Source organism: Physeter macrocephalus, chromosome 7 (assembly GCF_002837175.3).
Source record: "Physeter macrocephalus isolate SW-GA chromosome 7, ASM283717v5, whole genome shotgun sequence".
NCBI lineage: Eukaryota > Metazoa > Chordata > Mammalia > Artiodactyla > Physeteridae > Physeter > Physeter macrocephalus.
In genome coordinates, this window is record NC_041220.1 from 99191818 (window position 1) to 99208486 (window position 16669).

General features: G+C 39.9%; 1 pseudogene; it reads left to right on the forward strand.

Annotated features, from left to right (window-relative positions):
- The first annotated feature begins 2365 nt into the window (after nucleotides 1-2365).
- On the forward strand, nucleotides 2366-2616 carry LOC112063776 (dynein light chain 1, cytoplasmic-like; annotated as a pseudogene).
- Nucleotides 2617-16669: the final 14053 nt, after the last annotated feature.

Below are 16669 nucleotides of genomic sequence, written 5' to 3' on the forward strand. Positions count from 1 at the left end.
CATTGAAGGTTAGAAAGATCTAGTGAGTTGCCCGCGGTCACATAGCCAGTAGAGCTGAGACTTCAACCCCAATGTGTCAGATTAAAATTTTAATTTTTTAAATTTATAAGCTATTAAGTTATGCTTCACTGTACAAAAATTGGAGTGGTCCTTTAGGTTATGGAAAAACAATTCTATGCATACATAAAATACAAACTGTTTTATAATAGAAACCTGAGAAGATTAAAATAAACCATAAATGTGAAAATACCTTTAAAGCTATAAGCACTAATTAGATTGAATATATCATGCTGTAATTAGTACAAGGATATTAAAATCACATATCGATTATAAAACGTATTGACCCAGTAAAGTAACAAAAAGAATTGCTTTTATAATAAAGCATCATAACCTTGAACTTTCTTTATAATCATGCATTTAAGGTGTTGTGAGCTCTGTGATCTCCAGCCCAGGGAAGGAGAAACGAGAGAAAAATAGAGAAGACAAAAGAGAAGGGAGAAAGGTTGAATGTTGATGATGCCTGTGATGATGCCTTTCAGTTTCCCTCAAATCAAGTGAGTTGTCCATACAGTTTAACCTTCCATTTCCCTTGCAAGGAAAAAGTTCAGTTCACTTCTAGAGAAGATTTTGCAGTCAATAACAATTCACTGTTACTTCCAATAATTTTTTTTTTACTAAAGGGGAGGATAATGCAGGAAATTTTCCTTTCTTCTCAAAATATAGAGAGGAAACACCAAATAGAAAGATGCAAACAAATATCAATAAATCTATAACCAGTCTTACAGATACACACATTTATCCATTTGTGAATGCAGGGAAGGGAATAGCTATGTCTACATGCTCAGTATCTGTATAACATACAGAATAGAAAAAAGCAGGCTAGGACTTTTAGCCACAGATAGAAACTGCAGGTAACCCAGGTTAAGTCATTAACTCATTACGTGACTCTGGGCAAGTCACTTGATTTCTCTTTGCCCTTTGGTCCACCCCCCGGTTGGGCACTACATAGAAATTCCCTGAAAACCAGATGTTACATCAAAGGCAATATTTCCTGGAGACCAGCCTTGCTGACTTCTTTGAAAGGCACTAAATTTAGAAGTAGCGTGCAAATAACACTGTTCAGATTAAACCCACTTATTAGTGGTCCAGATGATAATCAAAGGCAAACAGATGGTCGCTTAATGAATGTTATTGGAAGGAAGGCATCTTTAAATATAGGATTTGTGTGAAAAGTTTGCTTTTTCTTACAAGTTATTTTGAAATTATGTTGGAATGTTGGCATCTTTTTTCAGAATATAACTTTGTGGAGTCTCATACACATGTTGAGGAAGATCAAAGCTTTGGAGAGCCAACAGAAGGTTGCTCCAAGTCGAATAAGCAAAATTATGCAGTTAAAATGGAGCTTGAAAACCTTAACAGAAAGTATATAGTTATCAAGAGCCAGAGCGTATATCTTAAGGAATCAGAGATATCAAATATATCTTGCTTTTTAGAAATCTGACCCAATCTATACAAGTGCCAGAATAGGAAATGTTTTTCCTTTTAGCCTAACATGTTGAGAACCGGATTTTATTTATTTGGTTTTTTCAAGAAACATGCCATCCTCCTTGCTCAGCAAAATGTGGTTATTGGCTATATCTCCTTCCCTTCTATACAGAAAAAAAGAATTACAAACTGTATCCTAAAACAGGCAAGATAGCTTTCCACATGACTACTGGAGTCTCTGAACCAGCAGCAACTCAGGTTATTGATGTTAACTAATGTTAGTAACACAACTCATGTTAATTGATTATTTATAAAATTCTAGGTGTTAGGCGCTTTTTACAGAAGATATTTGTCAAAACAGAACAAAACTACACACACCAGTTTTCCCGGAGTACAACTGGGATTGATAGAGGCACAACTCTACAAGGTAATATATCATTCAGGGTCAATCCAGGATACAGAAACCACACCAGTTAACTGAATAGAGAGAAATGAATATAAAGTATTCTTAAGTCGATACAAAGTAATTAACTAGGTAACTGAAGGAGTAAAAGGAGAACTCTAATTAGTGGTGGGCTGCTAAGTGTTTACAACCAGAACTCTGGTTGGGGAAATCTGATTTGTAGCATTTGCCAATTTTCATGGTGTAAATACTCCCAGCATGGCAGATTTCCAGCTACCAGCAGTTTACCATGTCACTTGCAAAATTCCTGAAAATTTAACAATAGACTCTGCGAGCCAATATGGGCTGGCTCTGGCACAGAGGTAGCAACTGCAGGAAACCGCTAACGTCCCTAGGGCTGAGGAACAAAGAAGCTGGAATTACTGAAACTTAGTAGCCTGGAGGAGGGGCCCCGCAGGGTGAGGCAGCCTCTGCTCCATGGTAACCACGTGTACCCAAAAGGCCGTTATAAAAAATGCAGATATGTCGGAGGAGATGCAATGGGCTTGGTGGGGTGTGCTACCCAGGTGTTGGAGAAATATAACACTGAGAAGGACATTTGACAAGTACAAGCCAACCCGGCACAGCATCGCAGAAGGAACTTCGGCACTTACGCGACCCCTGTAACTAAACACTTGGTCTACTTCTACCTGAGGCAAGTGGCCATTCTTCCGTTCAGATCTGGTTAGAAACATGGACTGTACCACACACCCGGTGATCTATCCAAAAAACAAGGACTGCAGCCTAAATTCCAAATACCGGAGACTGAAATCTCCATCCTCGCCTAAAGGAACACCTCGATCTTTGAGATTTCATTGTCTTGTTTTGAACAGGGCATTCTAATTTCTTGTGGTTATAAAACAATTAGCAAAGCAGCCTACATTTGTAATTTTTATCTATTCCCCATGTTTTTTCTTCTCAAAATCCATTCCTTTCAAAAAATAAATAAATAAATCTGATGGAGAAGTGTGAAAAATAAATAAATGCATGCATACATAAATATATAAACAAAAAGGAGGTGTGACTGGTGCCAGGGACTGAAATGAAGCACAATATTTGAAAGTGTCAGAGGAACTGCAAACTGTATTCAATTCTGACTTCAGGAAGGAACTGCCGCCACAGGATGGAAAAGCACTGCTGGAGCGCAGCTCATAGGAACAGGAAGAGCTCCGAAGCCAACAGGAAGCAGACGGGAAGGAACGTGGCTTCCTCCTCCAGCCTGGCCATCTCCCTCTAGTGCCCCCTGATGGAAGTGGAAAAGGGAACTGGCGGCAAAGCTGGATGTGATTTGCAGAGTCCTAGCCCCAACATTGCTGAGCTGAATCTAGAAAGATGGTTTGGAGCTGAAAGGCAATAGCTTAATAACTGGCCCAGTTATAATCGTTAGAATAATATACTTGAAGAACTCTTTACACTTTGCAAAGCTTTAGAAAAAAACAAATTGAAATGATAACCACCATTTACTGCTAAGTATTTATGAGCCAGGAACCATGCTAAATTTTATACACAACGTATCTCATTCAATTTTCAGAACGGTCCTATGAGATAGGTATTGTTAACCCCATTGAGTTTATGAGGAAACAGAGGTACAAAAAGTTTAAGAGAGCTGCCAGAGATTACACAAGCTGATGGCGACTAAGTGGTTGTTACACATTAAGTCCACAGTACGGTCTTTTTTTTTCTTTTTTAACATCTTTATTGGAGTATAATTGCTTTACAGTGGTGTGTTAGTTTCTGCTTTACAACGAAGTGAATCAGTTATACATGTACATATGTCCCCATATCTCTTCCCTCTTGCATCTCCCTCCCTCCCACCCTCCTTATCCCACCCCTCTAGGTGGTCACAAACCACCGAGCTGATCTCCCTGTGCCATGCGGCTGCTTCCCACTAGCTATCCACCCTACGTTTGGTAGTGTATATATGTCCATGCCACTCTCTCACTTCGCCACAGCTTACCCTTCCCCCTCCCCATATCCTCAAGGCCATGCTCTAGTGGGTCTGTGTTTTATTCCCGTCCTACCCCTAGGCTCTTCATGACATTAGCCACCGGGCTGCCATTTTCAGTAGGAAAGAAACCAAAATGACAGCACCAACTTCATTTGATGTCTACCCAGGAAGATTTATATTCTGAATGGGGTGGAGCAGAGAGCCTATCAGTGGTGACAGTTCCTGCTCTCAGACATTGCATAGAAGAATTTGGTAATATGCAAAAAAAAACAGCTCTCATTAAGAGGTCTATGTTAAAGTTGGGGTCAGCTGGAAAGAAAACCATAAAAATAGCAACCTAAACCATTCAGGGGCTTCATTTTTGTCACATAAAATGAGTCCAGAGTTCGGCAGTCGAAGAATGAATGGTAACACTCTGATGCCCGCAAGGATCTAGGTTCTTTCTAATTTTTCCCTCGTCTTCACTCTTCCTTTGCAGGTGTCTTCCCTTCTCATGCTGCCGCCTTGTGCCAAGACTGTTCCTTCGTATCAAATTTTGAGTCAGTGTTTCAGTTGAAAAGAGGGAAAGGACAAAGAGCGGCTAATTCTACTCCTCTCAAAGAATTTCTCAGAAGCCCCTCCCAGGAAATTCTACTTACATCTCATTGTCCATGGCTACTCATAGCTGAAAGGGAGGCTGGGAAATGCCTTTTGTAGCTAGGCATATTTCCACACAATAAAATAGGAGTTCAGTTAATTTGAAAAAAGAAAGGATATTGGTTTGGAAATTATGCACATCAATCACAAAAGATAAGCAGGGCTTGTAGGATCAACAGCTTATTTCCCCTTTACTTAGTTGTCTGACTTTGCCATTTCCTAACCTCTTCACTTTTCATTGACTCTGTGACCCGGATTTCCCAAGGCACCCTCAGCTGAAAGTGTTCATCTCTTTGTCCCATAAACTCTCTCATATTTGCCAGCCCTGTGTCCTGACTTTGGTATGAAAAATATGTGTCCATATAAACTATTTATCTGTTTTCTGGTAAATTCTTCAATAGTCCTTCAGTTCCTCTTAATTCTCAATTTAGGCCCAGCTGACCCTAAAACTAAAGTCCCAAAAATGTTCCCTTTCATTTTGTTTGTTTGTTTTTTCATTTTTTGGGACCATTTTGTCAAACTTCTGTTGTTTCCGGTAATTTGATTTAACATTCTTAGGGTTTGGAACCATTGCTGGATCAAACCGAATAGAACATTTCAAGAGGGATTATTAAACTTCATATGAAGTGATATTCTCCTCCAACAGAGTACCTCCTCTCTTCATCATCCAAGGAGACTGTGAATTTGAAGAGTAAGGGTTAGGAGATCCTAAGCATTCAGCCTTTGAGCTACTTACTCGCTATATACTCTTTCTTCATACTACCTTAACCAGAATAAATAGAACTTTAAACAATAGGAAGATTTCAAGAAGATAGGAAAGCATTCCAAGTAGGCACAGCACCCCTTTCCTCTCTCTTCAAGAGATCATGGCCATGAGAACCAATAACCAAGCTCCAGTAGCCAAAGACTTAATAGGACAATGTGTCAGGTAAGAGGTAGGTGACATATCATAATTACTATGCAATATCTTAGCCTTCATTTTAGCAGATTGTCATAAAGTGTTGATCTGTGTATGTGTGTGTTCATGCACTTAATTCTACACACCTATACCACCAGAGCAGGCCCTTATGCCTTTTTCCCTCTTTTTCTCCTAAGGTTTCTTTTTTTAATAGATTTCTTTTAGAAAGGTTTTAGATTTACAGAGAAACTGAGCAAATAGTACAGAGTGTTCCCATATACCTTCCCCTCACCCAGTATACCCTATTATTAACATCTTACATGAGTATGGTACATTTGTTACAATTTATGAACCAATATTGATACATTATTATTAAATAAAGTCCAGAATTTATTAACATATTTTTTTTTAGTTTTTACCTAAGGTCCTTTTTCTGTTAGAGGATCCCACAGGGCTACCACATTCATTACATTTAGTCATCATGTCCCTTTAGGCTCATCTTGACTATGACGGTTTCTCACTTTCCTTGTTGTTGTTGTTTGTTTGTTTTTATTGGAGTATAACTGATTTACAATGATGTGTTAATCTCTGCTGTACAGCAAAGTGAGTCAGTTATACATATACATATATCCACTCTTTTTTAGATTCTTTTCCCATATAGGTCATTACAGAGTATTGAGTAGAGTTCCCTGTGCTATACAGTAGGTCCTTATTAGTTATCTATTTTCCTTGCTTTTAATAACTTTGACAGTTTTAAGGAGTGCTGGTCAGGTGGGTTGTAGGATGCCCTCTACTGGAATTTGATGTTTTTCTCTTGTCCAGTTTGGGATTATGGGTTTGGGGGAGGAAGATCACAGAGGTAAAGGGTCATTTTTACCACAGTCATATCAGGGGTACATACAATCAACAGAACTAATTATTTTGAAGTTGACCTTGGTCACCTGGCTAAAGTAGTGTTTGTCAGGTTTATCCACTATAAAGTTACTCTTTTTTCCCCTTTCTGTACTATATGCATTTTTCAAGGAAACCAATGTGTACGGTCCACACTTAAGAAGTGAGGAGTTATGCCCCCCTCCCTGAGGGTGGAGTATCTGCACAACTTATTTGGACATCTTCTGCATGGGAGATTTGTCTCTTCTCCCCCATTTACCTATTTATTCAATCATTTATCTATATCAGTGTGGACTTACAGATACTTATTTTATACTTTGGGTTATAATCCAATACTACTTTGTTTATTTTGTTGTCCAAAAATTTCCAGCTTTGGCATTGGCATCTCTTTCAATTGACTCCTGTGCCCCTTTGACATAATACAAATCAGTGTAGGTTTGGTTTTCAGTTCGTTTTTTGTTTTTCTGTTCATTTGTTCAGACCTGCCTTATTTGGGGGCTCTACAAGATTCACCAGGTTCATCTTGTATTATTTCCTGCCCCAGTCCTAGAATTAGCCATTTCTCCAATTATATTTTCATCTTTATTATCAATTTTAGTTTTATCAACAATTCTTTATTCAATAAATAAGCATGAAGTTCCTGTTTCCTTTTGCTTCCAACAAAGAAGAGATGAGAAGCAGACACACAAAAAATAAGTTCAAAAGAAGCAGATCCTTGAGAGAAGGAAGGAAGAAAGGGTTTCACATCTTCTATTCCCTGTAGTTACCAGAAAGTAAGTCACACTTCTAGACTGTCAGAGGGGAAAGTCCATATGCAGGAGAAAGTCAACACCTGGACCCCCTCAGAGCATCCCTAGGGTGGGTGCTCTCCCTCCAAAAGAACCTCTGCTCTCTTTTTCCTGCAGGGAAAGGTCCTTGCATCTCATCTTGCAAAGAGAGCACATCTGTGTCCTCTGGAAATGGTTCAAACTCTGGTGCCAGCAAGGAGAAGGATAAAAGGAGCCCAAGGAATGTCTCTAGTAAAGATGAAAATATCCACAAGCCACACAAGATATCAAGATACCCTTGTGAGAGTGCCAGTGTGTGTAAAGTGGCCAGTGGGTGTTTCAATGAAGCAGTATCAAGTGAGAGGCACTGACTGCCGTCTCCTAGGGGTGCTGTAAATATGTTAATAGGACCACATTACAGAGAAGGGGGTCCAGCAAATTGTGTGCTCCTGAAGGCACCAACAAATGGATAGAGGGAAACAAGAGCCATAAAAACTGGCTGGGGTTTCCCTTCTGATGGTTCTCAGTGGCTACTTCCTCCAGAAAGCCCTCCCTGGCCCACAGAATGGCCTGGGTGGGGCATCTTTGAGCACCTAAAGCTGTGAACTCTCACTCACTTATCAACAAATGTTTACTCACCCCTAATATGAGTCAAGAACTAAGCTATATGCCAGGGATAAAGAATTATACCCTGAGTCTCAAAACTCACATACCAGGGGATGGAGAAGGAGGGTGGGGGAACACAAACATGTCAGTATGCAACTTCAATACCATGATAGGAGGCAACAGGCAAGACAGAAGAAGAATAACTGCCCAGGTTATGAGGCAAAGGATGGTGGAATGGATGAGGAAACATCCAAGCAGTCTTAAAGGATGACAATTAATCCTCCAGTTCCACTCGTTGACCATTCTTCATATTATCTAATATAATATATTCTTCTCTTGCTTTTTCTCTCTAACTTCTCTTAGAGACACCTTTTGATTTGCTCACTGTAATCAGTCAGGGTTCCACCAGTGAAAACAGAACCAGTAGGATATATATGTAAAGAAATGGGAGATAGATAGAGATAGAGATAAAAGGAAAGAGAGAGAGAGGGAGGGATTTATTGCAAGCAATTGGCTTACACAATTGTAGAGGCTGGCCAGGCAAGTCTGAAATCCTTAGGGCAGGCTGGAAGGAAGGACAGGCTGGAAACTCTTGCAGGAGCTTGACACTTCAGTCGGCAGGTGGAATTTCTTCTTCCTCAGGGAAACCTCAGCTCTGTTTGCAAAGCCTTTCAACTGATTGGATCTGGCCCACCCAGATTTTTCAGGATAATCTCCTCTTACTCAGAGTCAACTGATTGTAGATGTTAAACAGATCTACAAAATACATTCACAGCAACACCCACATGAGTGTTTGACTGATTAACTGGGAATTACAGCCTAGCCAAGTTGACGCATACGACTGACCATCAAACTCACCCATCTCTTTCTACCATCTGCCTTCAGTGCACCACTCACATGAGATCACAGACTTCCCTGGCGTTCCAGTTGTTAAGACTGCCTGCTTGCACTGCAAGGGGCGCAGGTTCGATCCCTGGTCAGGGAAATAAGATCCCGCATGCCGTGAAGTGCAGCCAAACAAACAAACAGAAAAACACACACAGGAGATCACAATGAGAGGAATTCCTCTAGGACTTGTGCAATATAATAGCCCGGCTTACTCACTGATTCACCCCCCTCCCACCCCAACACACCTAACTACTGGGAGCCTTTGCCTGGACTCGGGCAGGGCTATAGCTGCCTGTCTGGGTGTGCCCAGGGTACAGATCACTATCGAACATTTCCTGGATAAACAAACAGGACTATTGTAATACGTGCGAAAGGGGAAAGGATGCCACATAACCGTTTAGAAAGATGGTAAATGCAAGGCACATTCACTTAGAAATTAATGAAAGACAAAAATATGGGAGTTTTGGACCCTAGGGAGGAAAAAACAACTTCTATTCCTTTCTCCTTTAAGTGTACAGAACAGAAATTAAGTACTCAGACCCTGCAATCAACTGGATTTGAAATCTAGTTTATATAACCTATTTGAAATCTAGTGGCAATTTCATAACCATTGTGAACCTCAGTTTCTTCAGCTATGGCATGGGAAAATAAAAAAACCTTACCTCAGAAAGTTGTTATGAGGATAAAAGAGAAAATACATGCAAAAGCACTTAGCGCAAAGATAAGCATCCTATAGAGTTTTTTTAAGTCACTATTATTATCATTAAGTAACTGCTCTGTGCCAGGCAAAGTAGGGGATACTGAGATAAGGAAAGAACCTTGAAAATCCTTTGAGAAATGTCAGACATATAAACAATTTCAATGCAGTATGTAAATCCAACAGGAGACGGGGGAGCAGAGAAAGGAATGAGTACTCCAGCCTAAGGATCAGGAAGACTTCACAGTGGAAGTTTCACATGAACTGGGCTTCCAAGGACCAGCAGTGCTTCCTGAGCACAAAAGCAGGGAAGGGCATTGCAAGCATAAGGAATAGCATGTGTAAAGGCAGAGGCATAGAAGAGCACAGTGCATCTAGAAGTCCAGCGTGAAAGGAGCATAGGCATGGTGTGGTGTAGGAAGGACGGGTGGGGTAAGGCGGAAGAGGTGGAGAAGTGGGATAAAGACATCTGATGAAGGCTGATATGGCATGCTAAGGAGATTGGCCTCTATCCTGAAGACAGTTGGAGGCAGGCTTCCAACTCTGCTTTTGGCCACTGAGCAATTGTACTGTAAATTGATAAAGCAGCATTTGTATTTACTTGTCTACAAGCCAGACATAGCAAATGCACACATCCCCATGGAAATGTTCCTCGCCAGGATCATCAGTAATCTGGGCAGAGGAGGGACGGGGGGATTACACATACCAAAAACAAGTCAACCATGGCGCCCAACCCAGTCCATCACCTTACATCACCACATGGCCAGACTTACAGAGGATGTGGGGAGGTAGAAAACGTTCTTAGTTGAAACAGAAGGACATATCCACAAGTATTTTTCTCTCTTCTCTCCCTGCTGCACACTCCAGTTCTGAACCATTTTACATAATTGACTATTCCCTCCTCCTTCCAGCATTTGCTTCTCTTGGCTTCTTGGACAACCTCATTCTCCTGGTTGTCTTTCTACCTCACAAGATGCTCCTTCTCAGTCTCCTTTGCTGGTTCCTAATGTTGGAGCCCCAGATTTCAATCTTTGGACCTCTTCCCCATCTTCCCTCATTCCCTAGGTGCTTTCATACAAATGTATTACTTTGTAATACATTTGTAAATGTAATACCATCAATCTGCTGACAATTTCCAAATTTATATCACCACTCAGACCTCTCCCTTGGATTCCAAACTCTGTATCCGATTGCCTGCTCAATATTCCCACTCGATATGTCAGGCATCTCAAACTGAAGATGGATAACACTAAACTTTTTGTCTTCCAAGACAAATCTGTTCAATAAACATAAATCCCAAGATCCTTTTAAAACACAAATTATCACCTCACTTCCCTGATCAAAACTGTCCAACAGCATCCTATTTCCTTCACAGTAAAAACCAAAGTCCTACAAAATCCCAGCTGTTGAATTCCCTCCCCTTTACCTGCTTGACATTGATCTCCTACTACTCTCCACCATGGTCATTCCACGCCAGACACACCAGGTTCTTGCTTTTCTTCACGTACACAAGCACACAGGAGCCTCAGGGCCTTTACACTTCTTCCCCCTGCTAAGGATGCTCTTCCCCCAGATGATTGCAGATTGGATGTCACCTTCTCAGTGAAGTCTTCCCTAAGCACCTTATTTAAAATATTAAGTCCACCACTGTCAACACCCCATCCAGAATGCCATATCTCCTTTTCTGCTTCATTTTCTCCTTAGCACTTGTCACCATCTAATCAGGCATCTCATATAGTTTTTACTTGTCAATTTGTTGTCATTTTTCTCTCTTGCCACCACCACTAGAATATAATAAAGCGTGAAGATGTTTTCTTCTGTTTTATTCACCACTGTGTACCCTACAGCAAAAAAACAGAACCTGGAGCATAGCAGCTACTCAATAAACATTTTTAAAATTAATGCATCAACCTATGGAGAAAGCACTGCACTTAGAGTTTGAAGACCTGGGTTTGAATTCAGACTGTGACTTATTTCATTGCACCATTGGTGAAATGATTCATCTTCTTTGGCCTCAGCTTCCTCCTTTGAAAATTGGGGTTAGTAATCTCTGTTTAACATGTAGCAATGATTAACTAGGATTATAAAACACAATACAATGGGCACTCAAAAACTGATTATACTCTCATTTATCTTATTTAATGTTTCTGGCAGATCAAAAGTCAATCCTGTAATAGAATGAGAGCTTCATCCACTGCCAGCAGTTCTTAGACAAAATATGAGTTTTAAAAACCAAGTTTAAACATCTACATTTTGAAGCATTATTATTTTCATACTCCATATTAATTCCTCAAACTTCAATAGGAAGTTAGGGTCCAGATATATTTTGTCAAGTAAGATGACAGACTAATATAACAGATTGCCTGTTTTATGTCAGATACGCATTCACAAAATTATTTATTTAACAAACATTTATTAAGTACCTACTCTGTGCCAAACACTGTTCTAGGCTCTGAAGATAGAGCAGTGAACAAGACAAAGTTTTTGCTTTTATGGCATTCATACTGTAGTTCAGAAAGAAATGAATGAATACATTAAGATAGTAATGATTTATAAAGAAAAAGCAGTATACAGGAACAGAGAAGCATGCTATTTTTTATAGGATAGTCTGATAAGGTAAAATTAGATCAGAAGCCTGAATGAAATAAGGGATTAAGCCATGGGACTACCTGGGGAGATAATGTTCCATGCATAGGAAACAGTAAAGGGTGTTTATTAAAGAAAAAGGCTGATTCTCAGTAAGAACAGTGAGTTTCATGGTGGTTTAATTTGCCCTATATCCATCCCCTTTCCCCAGCTCCATAGTAGCTATAAAAACCAACAGCCATGGAACTATACTTATGAAAAACAGCAGTCTACAGTCAATGGAAGGTATAGAACATGCCTAGAATCCCCCCTAAAATCTCCATTACAAGAGAACCATCATTATTTGGCCTGTCTGGCAGCACCCTGGTGTTCTAACTATGTTCTTAGATTCTGTATGTCTATTTGGCATCCATTAATCACAGGGCCAAACTATCAGCCACATGTTTACCTGTCCTACAAGTCAGCCTGCCTGAAACTCACCTTTCATGAGCAGATCCAAGATTGTGCCCCCACCCACCTTCTTATCTGACTCTCACACACCAAGCCAGTAATTCCCCTTCCATAAATCACTGTAGGGCCAGTATTCAGGAAACTAGAACCCAAAGCCCATCAGAATTATTCAAACTGGCCAATCCTAAACTGTTTATTTTGCTCTGCTTTGCCTTTCCCACAGAAACTCCAAGAAATGTTCTTAACTAGGCCTTCCCCTCATTTGTGCTTCTGCCTAACCAAACCTGGTATTTATCCTGTGGTCCTGAATGGTGTGGTATGTCCCTTTTTAATGACCTTGGCCTCTCCATGTCATCACTCAGTCACATCTCTATGAGTTAAATGTCAGGTATAATTTTTAAACACCTGGAAATTCCCACTCATAGGACTTGTCTTTATTTGACCTGACTTAGAACTCAATCATTGTGAACAGCCTTTTCCATGGGCATTTATTGAAAAATACCAGTGGCTATGATTTAACATCACAGCTGCCTGAGTTAAGATTAACAGCTGGGGCAAACAAAGGGCTGACTAAATTTTTTTTTTTTTTCAGTAATTAGATGTTCACAGAAGGCTTTGAGAAAGCACCAACATATTCCTGGGAATCTAGGTGGCAAAGTGCATGCTCAGGAAAGACCTGGGAAAGCTTTTGTCTCTGACCTCTGACCAAACTTAAGGCTCTACACAGGCAGGAAGTGAAGGGTAAGGCAGAGCTGTAACTAGCAGAATGTGAAAAGTGCCAGACATGCACCCAGAACCCTTTGGCAGAGGCTGGGAGAATTATTGCTTCAAAGCATGCAAGGAAATCCTTGTCTAATTATTAGCTGACCACTAAGCCAACTGACCAGAGACTTCAGTGGCCACACATGACAAAAAATACTGACTTTACAAAATTAGTTGAGGAAAATCACTAGGCAAACAACCTGTCATGATAACAAACATAAACAATGACAACAAGCCATGAGGAAGTGGGGGAAATCTGGTTTCCATAATAACCACATAATATTATTTAAAATGTTCAATTTTCTACAAAAATTATGAGACACGAAAAGAAATGGGAAAGTCTGGCCACAAAGGATGGGGGTTGGGGTGGGGACAGTTAGTAGAAACTGTCCCTGAGAAGGTCTGAACATTGGACTTACTAGACAAAGATTTCAAATCAGCTTGTGTTAAGGGTCTCCAAAACTACCTTGAGGTTCATGATTCACTAGAGAGACTCACAGAACTCAGGAAAGTTATACTCATGATTACAGTTTATTACAGAGAAAGGATACCAATTAAAATCCGGAATGGAAAAAGGTACAAAGGGCAGGTTCCAAGAGAGACAAGGCAGAAGCTTCCAGCCGTCTTCCTATTGGAGTCATGTGACTCTCCCTACTATGACTGTGATAACATGTACTGAGTACTGTCAATCAGGGAAGCTCACCCAAGCCCTGAAGTCCAAGGTTTTTAATGGGAGTCAGTCACATCACCTCACTAGATGTGGAAAAAGCATTTGCCAAAATTTGACGCTCAGTCATGATAAAACACTCAACAGACTAGGAATAGAGAGAAACTTCCTCAACCTGATAAAGTAATTCTACAAAATAAAAAACTAGGGTTAACATCATATTTAATGGTGAAAGATGGAATGTCTTTCTCCCTGACATGAGGATTAAGACAAAGATTCCACTCTCCCCACTTACAGTCAACATTGTACTGGAGGGTCTAGCCAAGGACATTAAGCAAGAAAAATAAAAAAGGGTATCCCGGTTGGAAAAGAAGAAGTGAAATTATCTCTATTCATGGATGATATAGTCTTGTGTGTAGAAAGTCCTAAGGAATACACATGCACACACACAAGCTATTAGAACTAATAAACAAGTTCAGCAAGATTGCCAGGATAAAAGATTAGTATATAAAAGTCACTTACATTTCTGTGTACTAGCAGTGAACAATCCAAAAATGAAACTAAGAAAATAATCCCATTTATAATAGCATTCAAACAAGTAAAATACTTAAAATAAATTTAACAAATGGAGTGTAAAACTTTTATACTAAAAGCTATAAAATATCATTGAAAGCAATTAAAGAAGATCTAAACAAATGGAAAGACGTCCCACATTCATGAATTTGGAAGGCTTGGTATTGCTAACATTTCAATACATGCTACATTGATCTACAGATTCAAATAAAATTCCTATCAAAATCACAGCTGCCATTTTTGCAGAAATTGACAAGTTGATTCTAAATTCATAGGAAAACACAAGGGACCCAGAAAAGCCAAATCAATCTTGAAAAAAACAAAGCTGGAGATCTTGCTGATTCTAAAACTCAATACAAAGCTACAATAATTGAGACAGTGTGATATGACATAAGACTAGACATACAGATCAATGGAATAAAATTTACAGTCCAGAAAGAAACCCACACATTTATAGTAAACTGATTTTCAACTAGGGTGCCAAGACAATTCAATGGGGAAAGAATAATCCTTTTAACAAATGATGCTTGAACAACTTGATATCCACCTGCAAAAGAATGAGTTTGTACCCTACCCCTTACACCATATATAAAAATTAACTCAATATGAATACACATGTAAGTTTTTTGCTAAAACTTGACAAATGGACTGAAGAGCATAATGGACATGACTGAAGATAAATATTTGAGTTAGAAATTTAAGTCAACTTATGCTTCCAGAACACAGTATGAAAGGACAACATGATAAATATACAAAAGAAACATAAAGAAATATGTCATCTAGATTCAGATGTTTAAAATTCATTTAATAGCATTTCTGTCATAATAGAGAGAATGGAGGAAAAGATATAACAAATGAAATAAAAGTAGAAAATTTCCCAGAACTACAGAAAAGATATAAATGTTCCAATTCAAAAAGTCCAAATACACACGAATTTTCATTTCTTCAAAGAAAAGAAAAAAATCCTAAAATCTTCCAAAAGGGGCACAGAGAGGAGGAATTAACAGGTACACTACAAAGAACTGAGATTTAGACTGGAATCAGAATTTTTATCAATTTTAGATGCCAGAGATTTTCCAAGTTCAAAGAGTTAACATAGCCTATACAAACAAGTATTCATATTATTCTAAAATGTTCACCTTTACAAAATTAGTATACCACAAACTTCTTAAGAGCATAAAAGAGAGTAAGACAATTCAACTGGAATACATTTTAAAATTAAGGGACACTAGGATTGGTTCCAGATGGTGGAGTAGAAGGACGTGCCTTCACTCTCTCTTGCAAGAACACCAGAATCACAACTAACTGCTGAACAGTCATTGACAGGAAGACACTGGAACTTACCAAAACAGATAACCCACATCCAAAGACAAAGGAGAAACCACCATGAGATGGTAGGAGGGGTGCAATCACAATAAAATCAAATCCCATAACTGCCGGGCGGGTGACTCACAAACTGGAGAACACTTATACCACAGAAGTCCACCCACTGGAGTGAAGGTTCTGAGCTCCATGTCAGGCTTCCAAATCTAGGGTCCGGCAATGGGAGGAGGAATTCCTAGGAAATCAGACTTTGAAGGTTAGTGGGATTTGATTGCAGGACTTTGACACAACTGGGGGAAACAGAGACTCCACTCTTGGAGGGCACACACAAAGTAATGTGTGCATCAGGACCCAGGGGAAGGAGCAGTGACCCCACAGGAGACTGAACAAGATCTACCTGCTAGTGTTGGAGGGTCTCCTGCAGAGGCAGGGGTTGGCTCTGTCTCACCGAGAGGACAAAGACATTGGCAGCAGAAGTTCTGGGAAGTACTCTTTGGCGTGAGCCCTCCGAGAGTCTGCCATTAGCCCCACCAAAGAGTCCGGGTAGGCTCCAGTGTTGGGTCGCCTCAGGCCAAAAAACCAACAGGGAGGGACCCCAGCCCCACCCACCCATCAGCTGTCAAGCAGAATAAAGTTTTACTGAGCTCTGCCCACCAGAGCAACAGCCAGCTCTACCCACCACCAGTCCCTCCCATCAGAAAACTTGCACAAGCCTCTTAGATAGCCTCATCTACAAGAGGGCAGACAGCAGAAAGAAGAAGAACTACAGTCCTGCAGCCTGTGGAACAAAAACCACATTCACAGAAAGATAGACAAGATGAAAAGGCAGAGGGCTATGTACCAGTTGAAGGAACAAGATAAAACCACAGAAAAACAACTAAATGAAGTGGAGATAGGCAAACTTCCAGAAAAAGAATTCAGAATAATGACAGTGAAGATGATCCAGGACCTCGGAAAAAGAATGGAGGCAAAGATCAAAAAGGTGAAAGAAATGTTTAACAAATATCTAGAAGAATTAAAGAACAAACAAACAGAGATGAACAATATAAT